Source organism: Electrona antarctica (assembly GCF_951216825.1).
Source record: "Electrona antarctica genome assembly, chromosome: 2".
Taxonomy (NCBI): Eukaryota; Metazoa; Chordata; class Actinopteri; order Myctophiformes; family Myctophidae; genus Electrona; species Electrona antarctica.
The window spans coordinates 24,210,329-24,219,855 of record NC_136807.1 but is presented as its reverse complement, the minus strand read 5'-3'; positions in this window follow the sequence as shown (position 1 = coordinate 24,219,855).

Sequence of the window (9,527 nt, the reverse complement as noted above, 5' to 3'; positions counted from 1 at the left end):
TGATGCGCTTTATGGCCGACAGACATAGATTCCTGTCAGTGGTTCTTATCAAACGTTTTCATATTTAAGGAGTCAAGGACCTCAAAATGCATTATGTAGCTCAGGCTGCTATTTGGATTCCAGCTGGCCAGCCATGTTTCATGACAATGGAGCAAGTTCGTAAACCAGCTGTTAGAAGTTCCTTCATGATGCTGATCGTGATGGACGACTGTGAACCATGTGGCCATTTGGTTCGCAGCCCCCATCTGAAAATATTTTGTGCCAGGGCCCCACATACAAGATTTGTTACATTTGACCATTTTCTTTTTTTAGATATTTTTGATAATATTTACTAAACAGCAGAGTTCACAACAGGTCATCATCACCACAATGCACTGTTATAGATCTGCTCTTTTCAAATATCCTAAACTGATGCCATTTTGCTTAAAGCACATGTACATATGATATGATTGCAATATTCTGTGTTCTTTGCTGTGTTGCTGTTATATTATGGTTTTTTTTGTGTGTGATGTTTCTTCTTTTATGCATTTCTATTGTAGCACTTTGAGATCCCATGGAATGTAAAGTGCATTAGGCTATAAATAAAATCCATTATTATTATTATTATTATTATATTATATATGCTGCATTGTCTGAAGGAAGCCAAACAAAAATAAGTTGTACTCTTACAGTATGCACCTGTACGTAACAATAAAGTACAATCTTGACCTTGAGAACCACAGAACATTTATTTGAGGCCTACTTCTTTAAAGACGTCAATGGAAAAAGTTATACACTGGGTTAGGAGATCAGATGATGAGTGTGATGAATGGCAGGTGTGTCGACTGACAGAGGTGGTGAGTTCACAGGGAGCAGGTGTGTCTGGTGAACCTGGAACCAGGAGAGTGGCCACATTCCTCCAGCCGTCACCAAACAGGACAGGGGAGGGACAGGGACAGACACAAGACAAACATGGACAGACACTGGGACACACACAGCCATGACAAGTAGCTTGGAACTATAAGTTCATTAACCCATTTAGACCTGAAAGCATCTGTGTAATCTATTTTTGTCAAGGACCCCAAATTGATATCTGGCCGCAGACCCCCATCTAAAAATGTTCAGGGACCCCCCAGAAGAAAAGATGTATGTTGCATGAATGCATACATTATTTTACATTTTCCAAATATTGTTGAGATTTCTCCAAATTTGTTCATCTGCTATTTTTGAATAGCCAATGTTTTTGAATTACAATGTCAGGTTTTTCAGAAAACTTTAGGTTAGGATTTAGAAGGCTTCTTATCTTTAATGTGCCAGGTCTAAATGGTTAAACATCCAAGTAGGCGAAGCTTCATCATGAGTGGCATGTTTCTCACTATTTAAAAACAAAGATACAATCCGTAAATGTTGTGTTTGTTCTCTCTCTCTCTCTCTCTCTCTCTCCCGGCAGACAGACGTAATATAATTGCAACGATGTCCGAGCTACGATAAAGATGGCAGCGCTTCTTGTGGCCAATCCTGTGCGCTGTCTCCTTCAAATAACTTTATTCATAGTCAACAGTCCCTGACACCAGAGCAAGTCCAAGGGTGCCTGAGAATTGATAATATTTGGAATTTATCAATATCACTTCAGTTTAACCAATTAGACCCTAGTCTAGACTTAAAGCAAAACCTACCTGAGTTGCACTGTAGCCTACTTGGTGAGTTATTTTTTTAATCTACACCAAATTTCAGTTTAAGTGGTTAAACATCAAGTTATTTTCAATCTGTTCTCTAAGACATTCTCTCAAATTTCCCTTGTGACATACTGTATATCTTAGAGGGAAAGATTTACCCATCAACATAAGACATAAGAATCCCCAAGTAAAACAAGGTTTGAGAACCACTGGTCTCAATGGAAGAGCAGGGAGACTGCAGTTGTGTTAGTTATTATATAATAGATTTTACCGTATTAATGGTAAATGGTGCATTTATATAGCACTTTTATCCAAGGTGCTTTACATTCACCCATTCACACACACATTCACACACCGGAGGAGGAGGAAAACATGCAAGGCATGCACCAACTCATCAGCAGTTAGAGGTTCAGTCAGTGTCTTGTTCAAGGACATTTCAAACCAGGATCGAACTTCGCTCTATCTACCTCCTGAGCCACTGCCACACCTGATATTAATTAAAATAAGGCCTGTATTGTAGTAATTGTAATAATACATTGGCTTGGTGGCAAGTATTTCTGGTATTATGAGTTTAGATTCATTACAAAGCTCTGACTGTTAGCCACAAAGGTTTCCATACGTGTATCATGTGCAGGTTTAGAGGGTGTGGTGGAATTTATGAATGATTTGAAATTATTCAGTTTCCTAAGGATGTTGAAATGCAAGGATGTTGAAATGCGGAGCAGGGGATTAAACCTGTCCAGTGTCTACAGTATCACCACATCCAAGCACATTGCACACGTCAGTCACACTATCAGAAGCAGTGTTGCTATGTCTGTTAATTATAAACGGCGTTGCCATGGGCGTTTTTATTTTATTTATTTCTGTGGGGGATGCCAAAAATATTGGCATCAAAATGTACTTGACGTACCAAAAGTAGAAAGTTCTCATTGTACAGAATGTCCCATTTCAAGTTTTCTAATGTATGAAAAATAGCAGATCTACAAGCTCACACATTGTGAGCTTGTAGATCTGGGCCGGCCCAGATCTGATATTTTCAAATGGACAAAATGTATAAGGGAAGTGGTTAAAGGACCAATTCACCACTTTTCAACTTATCTTCATATAACTGGTCCTCACTAATAATCATGATAAAATGCTACTCAGTCTGTTTCTCATAAGAGGGCTGTGGGCAGTTCAGAAACCCGTCCACCAGTTACATCATCGTTAGGCAGATCATTTTTTAAACAAGATTTCTTTAAAAAAAATGTTTAGATTTTTTTTATCTTGAGAACAATGGCTTCCATTATCGTATTGCAACTTTTCAGGACTAGAAAGTGTGCCGTTTCTATTAGCTTGGATTCCCCATCGATGATGCCACTGGTGAACAGGTTTCTGAACTGCCCACAGCCCTCCTATGAGACACAGACTGAGTAGCCTGGGGTCCACCCAGAGGCGTAGCTACAATAAGGCGTTTTTATTTCTCCCTGGAAATAAAAACGTCTGGGTTTCCGAGGCTACAGACCGAGTAGAAACAAAGTGTGCCGTTTTATCATGATTATTAGTGAGGAGCTATTATATGAAGATAGGTTGAAAAGTGGTGAAGTGGTCCTTTAATGTATGTTTCGTAATAATAATGAAAATCTACAAAGTAACTATGTATAGTAACTAATGTTTTCACATAATTGTAGTGGAGTAAAAGTACAATATTTGCCTCTGAGATGTAGTGGAGTAAAAGTACTGGAAATTGAAATCCTCAAGTAAAGTACAAATATCTCAAAACTTAACTTAAGTACAGTATAAAGTAAATGTAAATGTTAAAGTAAATGTTACTTTCCACCACATCATGTCAGCCCACTATCAGAGGGTTGTGGTTGACAGCTGCAGGGTTATGTAATTAGGACATGGTGTAATGCCACCATGCCCATATGCGTAATGGATTAGAGCTAAGGAATGAGATGTTCTTCCCTGACGAATGAGATTACAGTGCTTTGTTTTGGGATATGATAGTCTGCATGCAAGGACCCTGACAACGTGTTGACTGGCGGCCTGGTTGAATCTTAGAAAAACAAACTTATGCAGTGCAGTCATGCAGTGTTCTAAAACTAGGACCTTCAAAGACCCTCAAAATAATTTTGGCCGCGGACCCCCATCTGAAAAGATTTTGTATCAGGGAACCAAGATTATTGTTATTAAAATATAAAAAACAGATTAATTTATATAGGTTTAAAGTGGTACAATTTTTTACTGGGGACCCCATGGAACAAAGACCCCTGGGGGTCCCTGATCTCACTTCGAGAACCACTGCTGTAGTGTTCCACTTCATTACGTTGAAATATAGTATAACATTGTCATTAACTTATAGGAAGCATAGTTATCGTCAAATAATGAAGGTTTTGTGACTTAAATGTATTACCTAAACTTGCCTTTGGGGCAAGGATGGGAGTGAAATGGCACATTGTGACCACTTAAGTGAATGCAAAACTTGTGGGCAAGACATTTACATTCCCCTTTTAACCCATTAAAACCGGGAACTTTAACCATTATTTTATACTTCGGCTATAATAGCAAATAGGCCTATACAAGCTCATAGCACAGCACAAATGTAGATCTGCTATTTGAGAAAAAACTTTGAAAATGTGTGCAAATCTTGAATATAAATATATATCTTTTTTTTAACTGAAATCTTTAATTTGAGGGTCCCCGGAACAACAAATTTTGATATGGGGGTCCACAGCCAAATACATGAAAAAGTTTGAGAACCAATGACATAGAAACGTTTTACAGAAAACTGTATTGTTGATTGATTGCCTGAATTTCATTTTTACCAGACACTTATGTCATGTGTGAGCTTTTGCCCATTGGGTATGAAATGCACTAAATAAATAAACTTGACCTGATGAACTGCTAAAAGAATGTTTTCTTATCATGCTGTCAAGTTGTGGAATCTTTCTCAACCAGGAGCTTAAAAAACAATTCAAACTAAACAGAAGAATGAAAGAATGAAATGAAAGAACAATATATACTTGGTGGTATGTCTACAGCAGGGGTACCGGTATTCAACTAGATTAGGACGGGGGCCACAACTGTAGAATGATTGTGTGTGGGGGCCGCAAATGCATTTTGTGCTCAAACACGAAGATTTATGTATACATTTGTGCACAGTAATGTGCAGGATAATATAATGATGTCTATACAGGTATACCGTATATGCTACCTTTGAATAGATGTAGACCTATTTGACAGTGCATAAACATAATTGCCTTGACATTAACCTCTCTCTCTCTCTCTCTCTCTCTCTCTCTCTCTCTCTCTCTCTCTCTCTCTCTCTCTCTCTCTCTCTCTCTCGGCACCCGCTTCGAATGGGATCAGTGTATTGAAACGGGGAAAATCAGGTGCAATCAGGCCTTTCTATTGAAAGGCCTGATTGCACCTGATTTTCCCCGTTTCAATACACTGATCCCATTCGAAGCGGGCACACCCGGTCACATCGTGACAACTAAAGTGATGAGACGTGTGAATGATGGAGACAGAGAATAAGAGGGCTTCCTTCCCACTCCCCTCCTTTCCTCTTTAGCCCTGATGTCCCTCCTAGCTTCACCACCCCTCCTTGACCCCGAGGAGACCATTAGGAGTCAGAAGAGAAATCCGGGAGGACTTTGAAGATCAAAGACAAAGGAGTATAACTTATTTTTTAACCACTTAAGCCCTATGTTACACTTTGTCGTACGACGGATTACTGTCATGGTAATCTTATACTTCATATCGGACACACCACCATACCTGTAACTTTCATTAGCCCTCAAAATAATATAATAATTTGTTCCAGGGGCCACAAAAGGGGGCGCCCAGCGGGCCGTATTTGGCCCGCGGGCCGCCTGTTGAATACCCCTGGACTTCAGAATGTAGGTATTTGTCATTGCTAGGTCAACAACACAGTTGCAGCTAATCAAATTAATAATGGGCATGTTAGATTTTAGGTGTGTCAGCGTTGCTTGCTAAGTCTGCCAAGTTTTTAATCTGCTGTAGTCTTTCACCTGAAGTGGAAAACAAACAAACTCAGCCTCTAGGGTGTTGCGTGTCAATGTGTTCAATGTATGCTGCTTCTGTACTTACTGTATTGTTTCTGTGATCTGTGTAAAATGCAAGTGTAGCCCCCAGCCAAGACCCAGCCCAGCCAAGACACAGCCCTGCCAATCGGGCTCAGCCCTATTGGCATGCGCGTTGGTCTGGAGAGTGGGAGGCCCGGGCTCAGCCCTATTGGCATGCGCGTTGGTCTGGAGAGTGGGAGGCCCGGGCTCAGCCCTATTGGCATGCGCGTTGGTCTGGCGAGTGGGAGGCCCGGGTTCCATCCCTATTGGCATGCGCGTTGGTCTGGCGAGTGGGAGGCCCGGGTTCAATCCCCGCTTCCGCTTAATGCTACACAAGCATGTATGCTGGACTCTGAATAGCAGGGATAAAAGAGATCCACATACAGTAAACACAAACATAAATAACTATGACAATTATGTCATGTAATGTGGTATGATAATGATAATGGCCCGGTTTCCCAAAGGACACATGGTGTAAGACAGGGTTCCCCAATTAATTTTCCTCAAGGGCCATATTTTGACTAGGGTACCTGGCTGGGGGCCGAGTCCGCACGCACGAGGTCGAGGTCTTGCCCTGAAAATTCATTTTCAGGGCAAGACCCCATTTGAAAAGGATGCCCAGTTTGACATGCATAGGCTACTGACCCACATTTAATGCCATTAATATCTGGGACCCCCTAAAAAAACCCCCCAAAAACAACCCTTTTTTTTCTTTTTGTATTCTTCCAGGGCCACAAGGGGGGCCCGCGGGCCGCCTATTGGGGAACCCTGGTGTAAGAGGTATGATTGCACATGCTCAGATGCCCTCTAAGCCGCACACAGAAGCCTGTGAACATAAGACATTTCGTGCATAGATGTGCCATGCAATGGCAGGCCTCAGGCCTGGTATGGTATGGTAGGCCTAGATAGGGTTTTAGTCTTTGAGCTTGACAAACAATTGAACATTGTGGCATTTTTCAAAAGCGTAAAAATGTGCCAGTTCAACTATTGCTTGTTTTGTTTTATTTATTATTCCTTTTTTAATGGAATGTGGATTTTAAACAGAAAGTCTTCTCAAACTGGTTACACAGGGTAATGAGCATACAAACACAGTTCTGTCAGTGAACACCAGTTAACCATTTATTGCATTATGGGGATGGCAGTAGTTTGACATGGTGCTAGGACGCTCCCTTCTGCACCAATAACATTAATAGCAGAATACACAGACATGTAAGACCATGCAGCATTGCATCCAGCCACTCTACCCCTGAGCCACCGCCGCCCCAAAGCACCTTGGGACCGCCCACCCCAAAAAAACAAATGACTTGGGGGTCCCGGCCCACAGTTTGAGAACCACTGGCATAACCTAACGCCCAACATTGTGAACATGGCATATCTGTAAGACAGTCTAAATTAAGCATAAGAGTGTTCTGACAGACTTACTTACGTTACTTACTTACGCCTGTAGCCCAACTTTGGGCATAGGCCACGAACAAGAGCTCTCCAGACATCCCGGTCCTGGGCCAGCACCTGGTCCTCCAGGTTGGGGGTTGGGCGTGGGGCTAACAACCCCACCCCGTCAAAAGAACGTTTGTTACAGAAACACGAAAAAGAGCATCAAAAGAAACTAGAGTCCTGGGAGAGGATGGTCCTCCAGCTAGAGGATATATGACACCAAGTAGTGAAAGCCAGACCCATCTGGAAGCTACTGGGCCGACAACCATCATCTCTACCAGGAACACCATTAATATAGGAACATGGAATGTCAGGACCATGTTCGAAACTGGCAAAACAGCAGTTCTGACAGAACTATGGTAATATTTTATTTTGTTTCCAATATACTGAGAAACATAAGTACGATTTCAAAAGACAAACCAGCATAGTGATATTCATTCGGTTCAGTTTGTATTTGTAACATAATATTGTATATACAGTACATACATACCTTCAGTGTTCTTATTGCTTGTTACAGCCTCATGTAAATAATATGCAACATGAAGGCACTTGGTACTATACCAACAATACTTAAAACAACAATAATTAGGACACGTGGATGGCTATCATGGATGTGGATGGCTTGTGTTAACCCATTAAGACCTGGGTTCTCACACTTTCAAGATTTTCGAAAACTGTTCAAAAATAGCAGATGAATAAGCTTGTGCCGCGCTGCGAGCTATTGTTTAATAGCCAACGCATGCCACATGCCACATTACAAGTAGCTAAACACATTTTTCCATTCTCTTTAAAGACAGTGCTTAAAACAACGACAATGATATAGAACAAAAAAGACAAATATCAATTCCTTTTATAAGTATATAAAAATTACAGTTTAAATTAAATATGTGTGTTATTCAGTCTCATAGTATCCTATTGAAAATAGTTGTGTTGTTTTTAATGGGATGAATTAAAACTGGCCATCAATGACAAAATAATAATAATAAAGTCACATTTAGCATAAGGAGTCATCAAGGACACTGCGACTGCTATACATTCTGTACTGCTACAGCACCAGCACCAAATTGGAATAAGTGTACACGTATTTTAAAATAGTCCCAACCGAAACATACAGGATTTGGGGACAAGTGCTTGCTGGAAGACACTGCTTCATAACTACATTTAAAAGGCATGTTTCAATACGCAGTGGACAATTCACAATCACCAATGCATTCTACATTTAATAGTCTAGCATTGTGATATACATAACAGCTGGGTTTTCTATCTCATTATGTTCTCATCAATCACTGCCTATTTGATATACTGCCAGTAAACTATTCAATAACCCTGATTTTCATTTGAAGTAAATGCATTGCTGATTTAAGACTGTTGTGCAAAGGCATTAAGCTTAGCACATTATCTGCATAAAGCTTAGAAATTATAATTATGTATACGTACATGCACAAACAAAGCTTAGATATATGTGCACGGCACGCACACAGTAGATGCACGCACACAGTAGATTTACTTAGAGCATACAACAATTAAAACATCATATTAACCATCATAGGAACCAAATGGACGTTTCCATATCTGTAACTCTGAGAGGCCCCTTTTCCACCAGGGTTGAGCCAGTTCCGTAATTTTTTCCTGCCTAATTTTGAACCAATTCAAGAGTGTTTCCACTGAAAATGAACGCTAAAAGTTTGTTCGGACCTGGAGCCAAATAAATACCAGATTTTTCCAAGTGGGCTTGTCACTATTCTATAAGTAAGATTATGATTATGAACAGTGGCAAAAGCAAGCGAAACTGTGTGAAACTGTAACTGACACTGGTGATTGAATTTCCCCCGTGAAATGGATACTTGGACTGGTCATAGTCGACACATTGCTGGCCAGACCTGCAATCTAATCTGAGGACTCCTGCTCCTCAGGAGGGCTGTTTAAACATTCAGCTATGGTTCTGTTTTAAACTGGTGGAAACTCAACATTCAGCTATGGTTCTGTTTTAAACTGGTGGGAACTCAAGCTGGGGTACAAAAAAAACAGGCCCGTTTGGGAGAGAGAGCGAGTGCATTTTCCAGCAACGGCATCAGCCGCGGAACACCGGCGGCAGGTGGTAGTGTTTCTCGGCGGTATCAGTCCGACACTCTACCCCAGGGGTTCTCAACCCGTGGGTCGCGACCCCTCGAGGGGTCGCCAAATTATTTTGGGGGGTCCCCAAATTATAAAAAAAAAAAAAGGGGGGTTTTGCAACTGAATGGCTGTAAAGTGGAAATGAAGAGTTTACACATAGTACATGCATACACCTTCCCTAATGATTATATCTGGTTTCAGTATTTATTTATGGTGTATTGTCTCCATTATTAAGGTTATTGTAGCAGTCAAT